At 44.0% G+C, this 18,672-nt stretch overlaps 2 long non-coding RNA genes across 2 annotated transcripts in view; one reads left to right on the top strand and one right to left on the bottom strand.

Annotated features, from left to right (window-relative positions):
- The window catches only part of LOC148147212 (uncharacterized), a 32,890-nt gene that overhangs the window by 6,114 nt on the left and 8,104 nt on the right, over positions 1–18,672 (bottom strand). Inside the window, exon 2 of the long non-coding RNA XR_015760082.1 lies at positions 712–808. This is a non-coding gene — a long non-coding RNA (uncharacterized LOC148147212). The remainder of the gene's footprint in view (positions 1–711; positions 809–18,672) is intronic.
- Positions 178–9,027, top strand: LOC148147213 (uncharacterized). The gene is made up of 3 exons (XR_015760083.1): positions 178–671; positions 2,692–2,850; positions 8,883–9,027. It is a non-coding gene; the product is annotated as an uncharacterized LOC148147213 (long non-coding RNA).

Genomic DNA, 18,672 nt, shown 5'->3' with positions numbered 1-18,672 from the left:
ACTTTCATATTGAGTTTATGCAACAAGACTCACAGAATCCGAAAAAAACAAATGAAATCAGTGGAAGAACATGGAACATTTTGGATACACGAGTGAGAATTTAAAATAAGAATTTGGAGGACAATATGCCTGTGTTGGTTCTTGCAATCACAGGATGATCAGGGAAAATTGGGATATGCTGGGATACGCAAAGCAGGAGGGAGGAAGACATTTGGACAAAGTAAAGGTATGGAGTTTATAATCTAGTCTCAGTCGATATTTTAAATTCTCACTCATGTATTCAGGATGTTCAGAAAGAGAATAAAAGTGAATGGGAGAAGTGGTGTTAAAAATGTTTCAATACATCGATAACTCAGCGAATGAGCATCATTATAATATCTGTAGGTGGTGTAACAGTACCACGGAACATTGTTAATGATCATTTCGGCTTCAAATAAAAAATAGTTGGGAATATTCTTTAAAGAAAGGAAAATTCAGATTATTGCTAGAACCCTCATTACAGTTTTCTCTGTGCAATACTGAGATGTCATCTGATGAATACAAATAGCAACAAATCGATCAAAAGAAAAAGTGACAGTGAACCAAACAGAACAATCAACTGTCAAGCGGCTCAGGGCATAGATGGCGCTACAAACAAGAGTCATGTCCAGAAGGCACCATGGATAATAATAGTAAGTAAACTTATGAAGCATGATATCAAAAGTAACGTACAGTAGATCAGACACTGCCATGGTTACCAGATAGCGAGTGGTGCATGTCGAAAGACCACACTTTCCCACAGACAAGATTAGAATTGCTGCTGGACTAACTGTGAGAGAGAGAAAGGAAAAAAAGAGACAAAGTTACTGGTCAAATATTCTCTATGCATGATGTATTTTAGCACAAAGATAATTGTTGCTCTGTGTCTTATCATCTGAACCATTATAGTAACACCTCTCAAATCAAACAATTGCCCTTCTAGAGACACATAGGGAAATGCATCAGGAGCAAATCACTCCCAGAAACATGTTAATATACTCAATATTAACAATATTAATATACTCAATATTTTTGGGGGAAAGTAGAAGTTGTTTCTTCTCTTTCACAGGTTACTGTGACTGGCAGGAGTTTCCTATAAGACCACAACATCTGTTCCTCTCCCCCACACACTAACTCTCTGTTCCTCTCCCCCAACACACACACACTCTCTTTCTCTCTCACACACACACACACACACACAGAAGTCAATGAGTGAATTTGCATTTGCAGAATTGTATTTGCAGATGCATTCTATTTTATATTATTGACCAGAGACAAAGTAATTTGTGTTTTAACTCATCCATAAACACACCCTTGGCAAAAGCAAATTCAGCAAAACAGTGTGATTCTCATTGCGGTCTTCTCATTCTAACGCAGCAAAATGAAATACTGAAAGAACCCTCAAGATTTTTTTGTAGCAGCAGAGAGAGAGCTCTATTGACAGTTTTAATTCCAAAACACCAAGTTCAACAACAGATAGCAGAATCTAAAACTTTGGGAGTTTGTGAGCCTGACTCCATCCACTCAGGATGTTGTGTAAATTTTAAAAATATCAAAGCTATTTACTCTGCTTTCCAAGGAGCAGACACCTCACCATTAGTTGACAATAGCTCTCTTCAAGAGAAACAGGACAAAATAAATCTCTCTTAAAGGCATATTTCCGACACACTGTAGTCCCATGTAGACCAGACTGTGTTAGAATGAAAGCTTTCCTTCTCTGAAAGACATTTGTGAAGGAGATGGGATTCTTTTTTCCTGACAACTGATAACAGTTTAGTGGTCACCATTAGACTGTTAAGTCTAGATTTGTATTGAATTCACCATCTGCCATTGGGGATATCGAACCCAGCTCCCCTTGTTCTCTGAACTCATTGTCTCACAAGACCAAAACATCATCATCTCCCCTAATCTTTGACATTGGACTGGATCCACAGCAGCAGTCCCTGATACCATGCTCCAAGAAGGCAGTGGAGTAGGATGTTCCAGCCAGAACTCATCTGCGCCACGTGTTCTTCTTTCTCTTTTCCTGTCCTTTTCTTCCTGGCCGCTGGTGAGCAATGATTCCTTGCCTGTAGAGATGATTCCCAGCCTCTGGAAACCACTCCCGTCCTCTGGGGAGCAAAAGTCCTTGCCAGCAGAGATGATGTGCACCCTTTGGTGATGACTCTTGGCCTGGCACAGAAGCCTCCTCTCACGGTCTCTTGGCCTGGCCCAACAGCTTCCTGGCATGTTGTGGGCAGCCTTATGGTTCCCATAGCAGCATTCCGGTGAGGCGTGACATCCTCCTGGCCTGTTGCAAGGGCCTCCCAGCCTAGCGCAGCAGCCTTTCAGCATGGCGTGCCATCCTCCCATCCTAGCGCAGTGGCCTCTCAGTGTGGCATCCTCCTGACCTGGTACAGTAGCCTTACAGCACAGTGACCTCCCTGCCTGGTGCAACAGCCTCCCGGGGTAATATGGCAACGGTCTAGTCTGGCGTAGCAGCCTCCTTGCATAGCGGCTTCCCGGCATTGTGTGTCACTGGTGCGAACTGAAAACTAGCTGCCAGCGTGGTCTGCTGTCCTGAACTTTTACTTTTGTATCTCAGTCGGTACTGTAATTGGTGAGGTATAAACTCCTCACTGTACTCACCGTGTATATGTGACAATAAAGGCTATTCTATGTTTGCTCTCCTAGAACAAAATTGTGGTGTAATTCTGGTGATCTCCATGGAGAGTGCTAGTTAAACCATGAAGACTCCTAGCCCTAGTGTGTGCTCCAAATCTGGGAGGGGGATTTCCATTCACAGGGAGAGGGACTAGGAGAGAAGGTTGGGTGCATGAACCTGGACATCAGGTAAGAAGCTTTACTGAATCCCAGATAAAGTATCTGATTTCTAAACTGGAAAGATGCAATGAACTATGTTACATGGAGTCAGATTTTATTGGGTGTGAAGACTGTGGTTTAAAGGCTTGAACATGTGGAGGAATTCCATCACAAATATTGGAAGTTGGGTGGCATGGTGGCTCAGTGGTTAGCACTGCTGTCTTGCAGCACCAAGAAGACAGGTTCAATCCCAGCTTCTGGTGACTGTGTGCTGATTACACATTCTTCCTGGGTCTGTATCAGTTTCATCTGGGTGCTCTGGTCTCCTTACACAGTCCAAAAATGTGCAGGGTCGGTGGATTGGCCATGGGAAACACAGCATTACTGGGATTGAGAGGCAGGTGTTTGAGTGGGACGCTCTTCAGAGAGTTGGTGTGGACTTGTTGGGCTGAAGGACTTGTTTCTACACTGTGCAGATTTTTTTAAAAAAGCACTTCTTTTAATTTTGGTGCAATCTAACCTGGGACATGGTGGTTGGATTCACTGCTGAATACCTTCAAAGTTCTGATTGTCAGTATGTTCAGTCCTGTGCATGAGGGAGTGACTCAATGTCCAATCATTCACCTGTCCATAATGTTGAGGGCATCCATTTCTGGTTACTGTGGAGTGATTCCATATCTTGTACTGTCCTTCATAAAGTGTGGATATAAAATTCTGGAGGCAATCTGAGCTGTGGAGACTCCAAAACTGAATGCAAACATTTTGCAGTTAATGTCCATGTCAGGTGTCTCCCATTCTCTACTTTATTGATCCCAGATGTCTTCTTGTGGATGTTGTGGTCTTATAGGAAACTCCTGCCAGTCACAGTAACCTGTGAAAGAGAAGAAACAACTTCTGCTTCCCCCAAAAAATATTGAGTGGAGTGTTTAGAGGTGGAGTGGTCGATAGCCACATTTGATACCCATGAGGATGGCCTCAACGGGATCTGGGGTTCATGTTCCACTACAGTTGACTCCACTACAATATACGCACACATACACACACATTCTTATATGCACATACACTCACATTGACCCACTCACATACATATTCTATCTCTCAGCCACACACACATATAATCCCCACTTGCACACCCTCTCATAGGTTATACTCCGTCACACTCACAGTCTATCAAGCATACACACACACTCGCGCGCGCGCACACACACACACACACACTCTCCCTTACACACACACATGCAGACACATGCATGCACATACACACACGCTCCTCTCTCCCTCACATGTACACACACAGACATTTAAGTCAATGGGCTGAATTGTATTTGCAGATACAATTTATTTTGCTCAAAAAGCACATAACTTGCAGGCAGTGAATGCAGGCAGTTAATCCATGTAACATTTTATAAGTTCCTACGTTGGAACTAGAACCAGTCTGACTCAAGGATGGAATACAGATCGTCTCTAACCTCACACATTTAATGCATTGTCTGAGCAGTATTGTCAATTTTTTTGTAAAACCTTAAGTTATCTCGGGAATATGACTTGAAAGAAATTCTGGAATTTACATATTAATGAACTAAAACCCGCAATCCTTTCTAAAAGAAAGACTTAACAGCAATCTAGATTTCTTCAATATATTGTATCAGTTGCATGACACTATGATCTTGTGCTCTAAATTCTGTGTCTTATGAACCTGCCCCATGAGCTACCTAATGAAGGAGAGGTGTTCCGAAAGCTACTACAGGTACACAATCCTTTATCTGAACCCTCAGGACCAGTTGGTTTTCGGAATTCAGAAGTGACTGTTTAATTGTGAAATTTTTAAAAATTGTACTGAACAGCAGTCTCATTGGTGAGTATTACAGGCCCTGAGACAGAATTGATGCCAGCCAGTGCTGGGTCATGCCCCCACATTACATCTGAGTGATGTGGGTTGAGTGGTTATGGAGTTGGGTTAACTGTTTGCACGCCAAACAACTTTGTGAATGAGAAAAATCTTCACAAAAGGAACTTTGGATTTGGGAGCTTTTCGGATTTCAGGATTTTGAATAAAGGATTGACTACCTGTGCTTCTAAATAAACCTGTTGAACTATAAAAGCAAATTACTGCGGATGCTGGAATCTGAAACCAAAAGAGAAAATGCTAGAAAATCTCAGCAGGTCTGGCAGCATCAAAGCTTTGACAAAGGGCCAGTTAGACTTGAAATGTCAGCTCATTTCTCTCCTTACAGATGCTGCCAGACCTGCTGAGATTTTCCAGCATTTTCTCTTTTGGCTGTTGAACTATAAGTTGGTGTCGTATGATCTGATTAAGATCTGATTAAGGAACAGATATTCTGTAAATGCAATTCAAACAGTCCTGAGTTTGTCACACTTTAGAGTTAACACTTGCTTCTTTGGAAGCGGCTGGGAATAAAAAATGGGCAATGTGTGACATAGTCGGGACAACCGACAAAGTCAGAATATTTGTCATTATCATACGAAAAGAAGAGAAATGCCCGCAACTCGAGAAATTGGATTTGTGAGTTCTGTTAGTGACATTAAATATGCTGGGCAAAATCGAGTCGTAATGTCTTAAGTCAAATGTCTCATTCAAGATTTTCTCTATTTAATGGCCCACATTCTGCATTCTGTACTGTTAATTCTCTGACATGCTCTCAAACTCAATTATTAATCATAGTCACAATATTGCAGATACTAAACTCAGTTATTTGTTGAAACAGATATTTTTATTCCTATTAATATTTTTTTATTCCTGTATGTCCATCCTCCTATTCACGTGTCCACTCCACCCCCTTCCATGAACCAATCACAATTACCCCCACCTGCATCCACCTATCACCATCTCACCTGCCTTTCCCCCAGCCCTACTCCCCATTTATTTCTGAGCTCCCGTCCCCTTCCCTCCCTCGTCCCAATGAAGGATCCCAGCCCAAAACATCATCGACTTCCCTGCTCCTCCAATGCAGACTGACCTGCTGTGCTTCTCCAGCTCCACATTGTTGACTTATATTTGTTTATCTCCAGCGGATCATTTAACTTTGGAAACTTTGGACCAAACATATCCACCCAACTGAGAATATTTTCCCACATGCAATCCATCACATTTCCAAGCTACATTCATGGCTCCATTTGTGAACAGATCAGAAATGATAAATATAATAAAAATAAAGCATCACATGGTTTCAAATAAGTTATCATTCTATTTCCCACTGCAGTCAGACATTCCATTGCATTCAGTTCCTCACAAACAATTACAATTTATAGTCTGAGATATACCTCACGGGTATTCTGCTATTAGTGCTCCACATTTACTCCAATACTATATTTACAGATACCCACAGAAAAACAAGAATACTGGCTCAGAAGTTCATATCTGAGCAGTTACCCACACTCTGTACAATTCCACAATGACACATCCTCTTAGCAACATGAGGTTCCAGCCTGAGGTTTATGATCCCCATTCAGTACAATTCCATGATCAGAGTGATTCCTGGAGATCTGGATCAACAGTACACAACATTACAATCAATCTCTGGATAATGCAGAGTGTCTGTGAGCTACAGACAGAGTTTCTTTCCTCAGTTGAGGAATTACACCATAGAGTAAGTTTGAAAATGTTAACTGCAGACATTAATCTCACACAATGGAAACTCGCATTAACCCAGTGATCTGTCCTCACCAATGTCATGACCCCACACATCCACTGACTGATAAAAACCCACAAGATGGTCAAAGCCATCTCGGCTGACCCTCACTTTTTACTCCATAATAACCTGCTGTATCCATTGATTAGCACTGCTGCCTCACAGCGCCTGAGACCCGGGTTCAATTCCCTCCTCAGGCGACTGTGTGGAGTTTGCACTTTCTCCCCGTGTCTGCGTGGGTTTCCTCCGGGTGCTCCGGTTTCCTCCCACAGTCCAAAGATGTGCCGGTCAGGTGAATTGGCCATGCTAAATTGCCCGTAGTGTTATTTAAGGGGTAAATGTAGGGGTATGGGTGGGTTGCGCTTCGGCGGGTCGGTGTGGACTTGTTGGGCCGAAGGGCCTGTTTCCACACTGTAATGTAATCTAATCTAAAAAATCCTCCAAACCTGGCAATATCCTTGTAAATCTTCTCTGAACCTTTTCCAGTACAATATCTTTCCAAAAGGAAGGAGACCAGAATTGCACCCAATATTCCTAAAGTGGCCTAACCAATGTCCTGTACAGCTGCAACATGGCCTCCCAACCCCTGTACTGAATACTCTTGACCAATAAAGGGAGGCATAACAAACGTCGCCTTCACTATCCTATCTACCTGTGACTCCACATTCAAAGAGCTATGAACCTGCACTCCAAGGTCTTTTTGTTCAGCAACACTCCCTCGGACCTTACTATTAAGTGTATAAGTGCTGCTAAGATTTCTGGCTGTGACAGTTGCTCCATTTTTGAGGTTGTTTTAGGTGTTTGAGGTGATTTCCTCGAATTTCAGGAGTAGCAATTACTGTTTTATTTGCTGTTGTATTGTTATGGAACTTTGGAGAGTTATTGATTAGATTCCCTACAGTGTGCAAATAGACCCTTTGGCCCAACAAGTCCACACCGACCCTCCAAAGAGTAACCCACTCAGTCCCATTTCCGTCTGGCTAATGCACCTAACATTATGGGTATTTTAGCATGGCCAATTCACCTGACCTTCACATCTTTGGACCTGTGGGAGGAAACCGGAGCACATGGAGGAAACCCACGCAGACACGGGGAGAATGTGCAAACTCCACACAGTCACCCAAGGCTGGAATCAAACCTAGGACCCTGGTGCTGTGAGGCAGCAGCACTAACCACTGAGCCATCGTGCCGCCCAAACTGAGAAGGTGACCAAACTGATGGAGGAGGGTAAAACTGTTGATGTGGTGTATATGAATTTCAGTCAGGCGTTTGATAAGGTTCCCCAGGGTAGGCTAGTTCAAAAAACTATGGAAGCATGGGATTGAAGGTAATTTAGTGGGTTGGATCAGAAATTGGTGAGCTGAAAGAAGACAGAGGGTGGTGGTTGATGGTAAATGTTCATCCTGGTGTACTGCAAGGATCTGTGTTGGGTCCATTGCTGTTTGTCATTTTATAAATGACCTGGAACAGGGCACAGAAGGATGCATTAATAAATTTGCGGATACCACTAACGGCGATGGAGTAGTGGACAATGCCGAACAATGTTACAGGTTACAGAGGGACATAGATAAACTGCAGAACTGGGCTGAGAGGTGGCAAATGGAGTTTACTGTGGGAATGTGTGAGGTGATTTACTTTGGAAGGAGTAACAGGAATAAAGAGTACTGGCCTAATGATAAGATCATTGGGAGCGTAGATGGGCAAAGATCTCAGTGTCCATACAAAGACCCCTGAAAGTTGCCACCCACGTTTAGGTTTAAAGAAGGCATACAGTGTGTGAGGTTTTATTGGTAGAGGGATTGGGTTTTGGAGCCACGAGGTCATGTTGCAGCTGTACAAAACTCTGGTGCAACTGCACTTGGAGTACTGTGTACAGTTTTGGTCACTGCATTATATGAAGGACGTGAAACCTTTGGAAAGGTTTCAGACAAGATTTACTAGGATTGCCTGGTATGGAGGGAAGGTCTTATGAGGAAAGGCTGGGGGACTTGTTTTCATTCGAGACAAGAAGGTTGAGAGGCGACCTAATTGAGACGTATAAGATAATCAGAGAGTTAGATAAGGTAGACAGTGAGAGCCTTTTTCCTGAGATGGCAATGGCTCATACGAGGGGACATAACTTTAAATTGAGGGGTGATAGATATGGGACAGATGTCCGAGGTAGTTTCTTTACTCAGAGAGTAGGAGGGGCATGGAAAACCCTGCCTGCAACAATAGTATACTCACCACCATCGAGGGCTGAATGACCTCTCCTGCGCTGTATTGTTCTGTGTTCTATTTTCACCGTGAGGAATTGAATGGAAACTAAGTTTGCTATTGTTGAATATAAATGTGCAATTCAAAGACACAGAGACCTGACACTATGTTATTTCCTCTTTTAAACTTCTCATGTTTTTGTGTTAATTTGCCCAGACGTGTGTGTCAGAGTATTCAGTGAGGAAGAGTGAACAGGAGCCTGTCGTTGCATTTCCCTCTCTGGCCTGCAGTGAAAGATTACATTCCTGCCTCAGGTAACTGTCTGTGTGGGGTTTGCACATTCTCCCTGTGCCTGCGTGGGTTTCATCAGTTTCCTCCCACAATCCAAAGATGTGCAGGTCAGGTGAATTGGTAATGCTAAATTGCCCACAGTGTTAGGTGCATTCGTCAGCAGCAAATATAGGGGAATGGGTCTGGGTGGGTTACTCTTCAGAGGGTCAGTGTGGACTTGTTGGGCCAAATGGCCTGCTTCCATACTCTGAGCAATCTAATCTCATCTCATCTAATACTCACCTACCTCCATATCATTTATTTTTCTACCCACTTCATTCACTGAGAACAGATTACTTGATATGAATGTTACTTTTGTGTGTATGTAATTCATCTCTTGGTTTTGCTTGTGTTGTTCCACTTCCTACTAATTGTTGCTGATTACTAACAGCACTTTACACTGGCTTTACACCTCCAGTCTCTGTCATTTTGCCCCTCAGATGGAGTCATTCCTTGCCCATGAGGAAAGGAGTGTTATCATGTTGCTGCTCCTCCTTCTCCTTTCGGTCCATTCCTCACGTGGACTCCTCGTTCCGTTCTCTGCTGCACCTAATGTTGGCTCTGAGTTACTTTGATTGATTCACCAATTGAATTATTTTTATAACTGGATATGTCACGGCGTACTTTAACTGGTCTCTGAAATGTTTCTGTGTCACCACATAAATAAGGGCATTTGTGCAGCAACTGAAGTTCCTCAGCATGTATCCAATCTGACCAAAGAGACGAAAAGAAACTTTATCCAAGGAATAACCAGCATTAAAGAAATATAAAATATGCAACAACCAGAGAAGTATGAAGCTGGCAGATATGGCAAAGAGTACAATCACAGAATTCTTCCTGCTCTCCACCTCTGGATCATTCTGTGTTTTTCTCTGACCTCTCAGTTCCTTCCGCACCTTAATGGCCTCGAAGATATGTCTGACAGTCAGAATGTTGATAAAGAGAATAAAAGTGAATGGGAACAATGGTGTTAAAAAAGTCTCAAAATATCTAAAACCTATCCACCGAGGATCATTATAATAACCAGACCAGGTATAACAGTACCATGGAACATTGTTGATCATCTTTCCAGGTCTATATACAAAGGCATTTGGAATGTTCTTTAAACAAAAGAAGATGCAGATTGTTGCTAGAACCCTGGTTGCAGTTTTCCCTGTGCAATACTTAGTTTTCATCTCATGTAAACAAATGGCAACAAATCGATCAAAGGAAAAAGCAATGGTGAACCACACAGAACAATCAATGGTCAAGCGGTTGAGGACATAGAGAATGGTACAAACAGGAGTGATTTGCAGGAAACACGGTGGATAATAATAACGTTGAAATCGGTGAAGGATGATACAAAAAACAATGAACAGTAGATCTGACACTGTCATAGCCACCAGATAGTGAGTGCTGCATGTAGAAAGGCCACATTTGCCCCAAGCTAAGTTTACAATCACCACTAGACTTACTGTAAGAGAAAAAAAAGGTTTTAAGTTATTAATCAAAGTTTTTTTGTGCCTGAGCCCAGACTGTAAGTAATGACACAAAGATAATTGTTGTTCCATGTCATATGAAGCTTAAAGAATCTGAACCACATCTCTCTAAATTAATCATTTGCACTTTTAAAGGATATAGGAGAACATGAGCAGCAGATTACTCACAGAAACACGGTCATATACTCAAGGTGGTTTTGGGTCAGCAGCTGCTTTACAGGTTAGTCTAACTGGCTGACATTTCCCCTAAGTCCCCAGCATTCACACAAAGACACCTGGTATTAGGAAAACAAAGAACATCAGACACCTAACATGGATATTGATCGCAAAATTTCTGTATTCGGTTTTGGAGTCTCCATAGTTCAGTTTGCCTCCAGAATTCTATATCCACACTGTATGAACTGCAGGAGAGGGCATTTAATCACTCCACAATGTCCAGGAAGGCTGGGTTCTATATTATGGACGAACAAATGATAAGGCATTGAATCTCTCCCTCGTGCACAGGATTGAACATCCTGACCATCTGAACCATGAAGGTGTTCAGCAGCAAATCCAATCACATTGTACCAAGTTGGATAGACACTACAATCAGGAAGACTTCAACATTTGACCCAACTCCTCCACCTGTCCAAGTTTGTACAACATAGCCCTCAGCAAATAAAACCTGAATTCATGCAACTTTGGTCACTCTAACTGTCCTGAAGAAGAGCCCTGCTTGAGACCTCTACTTTCTTCCTCCTGAGATGCTGCCTGACCTGCTGTGCCTTTTCCAGCACCATGCTCTATCTGCAGCCCCCATAGTCTCCTCATTCCTAATGACCTGCTGAACCCACCCATTGCCCTGCTTTATCTGGGCTCCCATTTGGAGCGAGCTGCCTGAGCAAGATCCACCAACACAATCCCTTTCCATCAAGGAATGGGAAACACCAGGTGTCACTGAGAGGTGGGTTGTTACAAAACCCATCTGACCGATAGCAGACTGTGAACTACCACAGAGAGAGGGTGGTCTTCCAAAACTAGCCAGGGGCCGGTGATCAGCCAAACTCCATTAATGTGGTCTCTGTCTAAACCCATTCTGCACATTTTAGAAAAACACAATGCTGAGGACCCTCCTAACTGACAAACTTTAAACTCAGTCAGTAAGGACACTATTATCTGACAGTGGGATTTGCCTTCCTAAACGAAAATATATTATTATCAGTTGTTGATAGAGCATAGAACATTGCAGCGCAGTACAGGCCCTTCGGCCCTCGATGTTGCGCCGCCCTGTCATGCTCATCTGAAGCCCAACCCACCGACACTATTCCATGTACGTCCATATGCCTGTCCAATGACGACTTAAATGCACTTAAACTTGGCGAATCTACTACCATTGCAGGCAAAGCATTCGAGACCCTTACTACCCTCTGAGTAAAGAAACTACCTCTAACATCTGTCTTATACCTATCTCCCCTCACTTTAAACTTGTGTCCCCATGTGTTTGCCGTTCCCATACTTGGAAAAAGGCTCTCTCTGTCCACCCTATTTAACCCTCTGATTACCTTGTATGTCTTATTAAGTCACCTTCCAGCCTTTTTGTCTAATGAGAACAGCCTCAAGGCCCTCAGCCTTTCCTCGTAAGACATTCCTTCCATACCAGGCAACATCCCAGTAAATCTCCTCTGCACTCTTTCCAAAGCTTCCACATCCTTCTTATAATGCGGTGACCAGAACTGTACACAATACTCCAAGTGTGGCTGTACCAGAGCGTTGTACAGCTGCAGCACAACGTCCTGGTTCCGGAGCTCAATCCCTCTATTAATAAAGGCCAAAGCATCCCCTCTATTAATAAAGGCCTTCTTAACATCCCTATCAATCTGGGTGGCAACTTTCATGGATCTGTGTACATGGACACCGAGATCTCTCTGCTCATCTGCACTCCCAAGAATCTTACCATTAGCCCAGTACCATTCCGATTACGCCATCCACACTTGTCCACATTAAACTCCATTGCCACCTCTCAGCCCAGCTCTGCATCCTATCTATGTCTCTCTGCAACCTACTTCATCCTTCTTCACTATCCACAACTCCACTGCCCTTAGTGTCGCCCGCAAATTTACTAACCCACCCTTCTAAGCCCTCATCCAGGTCATTTATAAAAATGACAAACAGCAGTGAACCCAATACCGACCCTTGCAGTACACTGCTAGTAACTGGACACCAAGATGAACATGTTCCATCAACTACAACCCTCTGTTTTCTTTCAGCAAGCCAATTACTGATTCAAACTGCTATGTCTCCCACAATCCCATTCCTCCGCATTTTGTATAATAGCCTACTGTGGAGAACCTTATCGAATGCCTTGCTGAAATCCATATACACCACATCAACCAGTTTAATCTCATCTATCTTTTGGTCACTTTGTCAAAAAAGTCAATAAGATTCGTTAGGCACAACTTACCCTTCACAAAACCGTGCTGACTGTCCTGATCAGATTATTCTTTTCTAGATGGTTATAAATCCTGTCTCTTATAACCTTTTCCACCACTTTACCAACAGCTGAAGTTAGACTCACTGGTCAGTAATTACCAGAGTTGTCTCTACTACCCTTTTTGAACTAGGGAACCATATTTGCTATCCTCCAGTCCTCAGGCACTATTCCTGTAGACCCAATGGTGATTTGAAGATCAATATCAAAGGCTCGGCAATCTCTTCCCTTGCTTCCCGGAGGATCCTAGGATAGATCCCATCCGGCCCAGGAGACTTGTCTATTTTCACACTCTGCAGTATTTCTAATACCTCTTCCTTGTGAACCTCAATCTCCTCTAGTCTAGATGCAAGTATCTCTGTATCTTCCTCACCAACATTTTCATTTTCTATAGTGAACACTGTCGAAAAATATTTATTTCATGCTGCCCCTATCTCCTCTGACTCCACACACAACTTCACACTATTATGTTTGATTGGCCCTAATTTAACACTCGTCATTCTTTTATTCCTGACATACCTATGGAAAGCCTTAAGGATAATCCTGATCCTATCCACCAACAATTTCTCATGTCCCCTCCTGGATCTTCTGAGCTCTCTTTTTAGGTCTTTCCTGACTTCCTTGTAACCCTCAAGTGCCCTAATTGAGTTTTCACATTTTGTCCTAACATAAGCCGCCTTCTTCTTCTTGACCAGGGATTCCACTTCCTTAGTAAATGTTTTAAAAAATTCTCAAGGTCAGGTTCGTAGGAGAGTAGTCTGACACAGAACAAACAGCCAAGAGGCGAGTCTGCTAGAATATGAGCATTTTATTCCCCGCAGCGTCGCCACAACCAGGTCTCATACTTACAACGGGTCTGGCTTATACTCACTCTACATGTAACCGGAACTGGGATCCGTCAGTTCTCGTAGAGCGGTTGCCAACAACCCACGCTCGGCGGTTAAACGTAACCCCGGAGCAGACTCCCGGGTCTGGCTTATACTCACTCTACATGTTACCGGAACTGGGAGCCGTCAGTTCTCGTAGAGCGGTTGCCAGCAACCCACGCTCGGCGGTTAAACGTAACCCCGGAGCAGACTCCCGGGTCTGGCTTATACTCACTCTACATGTTACCGGAACTGGGAGCCGTCAGTTCTCGTAGAGCGGTTGCCAACAACCCACGCTCGGCGGTTAAACGTAACCCCGGAGCAGACTCACCGAACTGGAGACTTTTCCAGCTGATATACTCTTTTCCAGATAAACATTCATGTGAACAGCAGAGCAAGGCTAAAAAACACATTCCATACTGGTTACATATAGATAAGAAGGTTCACACGGGACTAAGCAACACCTTAGATTCACACATGTATTGGGACATAATTTTAACTCTTTCACCACAGTAAACCACAGCTCAAGTGCTCTATATCTTCTTCCCTGCCTGACAGGTACATACTTATCTAGGACACACAGGAGCTTTTCCTTGAATAAGCTCCACATTTTTAATGTGCTCATCCCCTGCAGTTTCTTTCCCCATTCTACGCTTCCTAAATCTTCCCTAATTGCATCGTAATTTCCCTTCCCCCAGATGTAACTCTTGCTCGGTGGAGCACACCTATCCCTTTCCATCACTAAAGTAAACCTGACAGAATTGTGATTGCTGTCTCCAAAGTGCTCACTTACTTCCAAATCTAGCTCCTGGCCAGGCTCGTTACCCTGTACTAAATCTAAAGTGGCTTTGCCCCTTGTAGGCCTGTCTACATACCGTGTCAGGAATCCCTCCTGCACACACTGGACAAAAACTGACCCATCTATAATACTCGTACTGTAGTGATCCCAGTCAATATTTGGATAGTCGAAGTCCCCCATGACAACTACCCTGCCTCTCTCACTCCAGTCGAGAATCATCTTTGCTATCATTTCCTCTACATCTCTAGGAGTATTCGGAGGCCTATAGAAAACTCTCAGCTTGGTGACTTCTCCTTTCCTGTTTCTAACCTCAGCCCATACTACATCAGTTAATGAGTCCCCAAATATACTTTCTACAAATGTAATATTGTCCCTGATCAACAAGCCACACCTCTCCCTCTTTTACCATCTTCTCTGTTCTTACTGAAACATCTGAATCCCGGAACCTGCAACAGCCTTTCCTGTCCCTGCTCTATCCATGTCTCCGTAATGGCCACAACATCGAAGTCCCAGGTACCAGCCCACGCTGCCACTTTATTTCGGATGCTCCTCTCGTTGAAGTACGCACACTTCAATCCAGGTTCTCGCTCGCCAGTGTCAGGTACTTGATTTGGGAACTCCCTACTCTCATCCTCTTCTGTACCTCTCCTACAATTTTGGTTCCCATCCCCCTGCTGTATTAGCTTACATCCACCTTAATCACTTTAGCGAATTTCCCACCCAGGACATTGGTACCCCTCTGGTTTAGATGAAGACCATCCTGCTTGTAGAGGTCCCACCAACCCCAGAAAGAGCTCCAATTATCGAAAAACCCGAAACTCTCCCTCCTGCACTATTCCTGTAGCCACGTGTTCAACTCCTTTCTCTCCCTGTTCCTCACCTCACTAGCACGTGGCACGGGCAGCAAACCAGAGAAAACAACTCTGTTTGTCCTAGCTCTAAGCTTCCATTCTAGCTCCCTGAATTTCTGCCTCAAGTCCCCATCTCTCTTCCGACCTATGTCATTGGTGCCAATGTGGTCCATGACTTGGGGCTGCTCTCCCTCCACCCGAAAGATCCCAAAAACACGATCAGTGACATCGCGGACCCTGGCAATCGGGAGGCAACACACCAACCATGAGTCGCTCAGAGAACCACAGAACCTCCTATCTGTCCCCCTATATATCGAGTCCCCAATGACTACTGCTCTGCTCCTCTTCCCCCTTCCTTTCTGAGCAGCAGGTGCGCCTCAGCTTTCCCCTGGTAAGTCACCCCTCCCAACAGTATCCAAAATGGTCTACTTATTGTTGAGGGGAATGGCCACAGGAATAAGGATGATTCAATGCAGAGTTTTGTATGAGCTAAGTTGTTACAAGACTTACCAGGAACACCAACCACAGCGAGGATGGTGTCAAACACCTGATCCACCCTTTCTCTGAGAAGATGCATTTTGTTGTTTCTTTCCCTTCCTGCTGCTGGCAATCTGTTGGAATCAGAGAATTCTCTCGGAGATGGAGCTGACACACTTCCAGAGACTTTATTTTATACTGTGTGGTATCTCCACTGGGAAACCGTGATTACATCTTCAAATTTTTATATCATTTTGAACAAACAATTAATTACAACACATTTATTTTAATGATATGATATCATTGAGATTTAAGTCTGTATTTGAATACTCCAAAGACTAGATTAATCTGATCCTGTTAGGTCTCAAATGTTCATTCCAATTTGTCTTCAACAACAATACTTGCAATATTTCACTCACTATCAATCCCATCAATATCTGAATATCTTTTGATATCCTTTTCAGTGATGACCTTCATTCTGCTGAGGTTATTCAGACATTCAATACCTCATGTTGTCGAGCTCCTTGAGAGCTGTTCCACTGCTCCCTGTTATCCCACAGCTTTCCTTGTTAATTCAGTTACACGACTGCTTTGGGAAATTCTCTCTGTGAATGAGCACTCTCATACAGAACCTGAAGCTGATACCGACCACACCGACAGCTGGAACTTCCACTCGGTCGCATTTTCTCAAAACAATAATCAGAACCTTACATTCAAATTAATACCATGATGGCATCATTCGGGATAAATGTCCCCTTCATTCCATCGAGTTTGTACCTCCAAAATTACACAAAAAGCAGCACAAGTCTCAGTCCCCAGCACTTCGTCCATGGTCTTGAATGTTTTGACATTTCAGTGCATATCCAAGTACTTTGTGATGGTTTTGAGGATTTCTACCTCAACTCCCCTCCTGGACAATGAAGCGCAGGCCCCTATCCTCTGGGTGGCATGTCCTCTCTAAACCATTTGCCATTCAGCTTAAAATTACACCATCTTGTTAATTGCCTTCTGACTAAGGGGGAAAACTGCTTTCCATTCACCCTGTCCACATCTCCTTTGGTCTTATATACCTCGATCTCTGCTCTAAAGAAAGCAGCCTGAGCTTATCCAGCCTCCCCCTTCACAGCGAAACTGCTGCAGCCCAAGCCTGTTCTGGTGAATGTCCTTTACCCTCCCTCCAGTGCAATCACATCCATCCCATGGTGCAGTGACCAGAACTGCACACAACACTCCAACTGTGGCCTATCCAAATGGCTGTAGAGCGCCAACAGGACCCTCCCTGCTCTGATAATCTCTGCCTCAAAGGGTAAATACATGTTTCCTATCTGCCTTCTTAACTGCCCATTTAACTCACTGGCCTCCGCACTGGGACTCGAGTCCCAGTGCAGAGGTCAGTGAGGGGAATCGAGTCCCAGTGTGTGAATGTGTGTGTGTGTGTGTGCGTGTGTGTCTGAGAGTGTGTGTGTCTGAGAGTGTGTGTGTCTGTGTAAGTGTGTGTGTGTGGACACACACACAGAGACACACAAACACACACACAGACACACACACTTACACAGGCAGATAAACACACATACACAGATAGACACGCAGACACGCACACACACAGATACGCACACACACAGACATGCACACACACAGACACAGACAGACATACACACATACAGACACAGATAGACATACACACATACAGACACAGATAGACATATGCAAACACAGACACAGATAGACATGCATAAACACAGACACAGATAGACATACATAAACACAGAGACACACACACACAGACAGAGACACACACACACAGACAGACACACACACACACAGGCACACACTCAGACACACTGACAAACACAGATACACACTGACAGACAGAGACAGACAGAGACAGATACACCACAAAGACTCACACACATAGACGGAGATACACGGTCACACACACACACAGACTCTCACAAACACACATACACAGTCTCACACAGACAAACAGGCACACAGACACACAAATACCCCGATTCTCTGACTTCTCATTTCCCTTTATTGACATTTCTGTTTATATTTCATGGGATAGACTGGACGCCAATGTCTATCATAAACACCTTGCCTATACATCCACACATCCTGCATCCTGCAAAGACTGTATTCCATTCTCCAACTTGGCAGCGGTCCTCAAGGCAGGCCAATTCCTCCAGAGCAGTCCCACCTCCTTGCAGGCATGACACCGCATAGCCTTCACTGACCAGAATGCCAGGTAAGCAAAGACCTCCTTTAGACCAAGCAGTACTGACCCCATCCCCGAAAACATCTCCCCGAGCTGGCAAAGGTGTGATGAAAGTAAATCAAATGGAAAAAAGGGCAGGATGTTCAACAAAATGACCCTCTGGGAAATTACCTCCAGAGGGTCAACAGGCAATACCATCGTAGTGACAGTAAGGCCCTTCTCCAGGGTGGGTTGCACCACCTGCTCAGTCTTCAGGAAGAACACTGCCTTCCCATAAATCTTTGATGCAGCGACAATGGTGGGGAACCAGACTAGCCCCATCAAGGCCGCTGACAGGTCTTAATGGTCAGGTTGGGGTGAATGTAACATTTCATCCCGAGCTGGTTTGTTAAATAAGGAAAGGGTGACGATGCCCCGGGAGGGGCTGGTGGGGGAGGTGAAAGATGCATCCACCCCCATGTAGGAATGACTGGGCCCCACCCTCGGTGTTGTTTTACAGAGTCCTGTGATTACCATCGCC

This window comes from Chiloscyllium plagiosum, unplaced genomic scaffold (assembly GCF_037043375.1).
Source record: "Chiloscyllium plagiosum isolate Xiang-an unplaced genomic scaffold, Cpla_swu_hap1 HiC_scaffold_18, whole genome shotgun sequence".
Taxonomy (NCBI): domain Eukaryota; kingdom Metazoa; phylum Chordata; class Chondrichthyes; order Orectolobiformes; family Hemiscylliidae; genus Chiloscyllium; species Chiloscyllium plagiosum.
The sequence above is the reverse complement of the archived record's forward strand: the minus strand, read 5'-3'. Positions and strand labels throughout refer to the sequence as shown.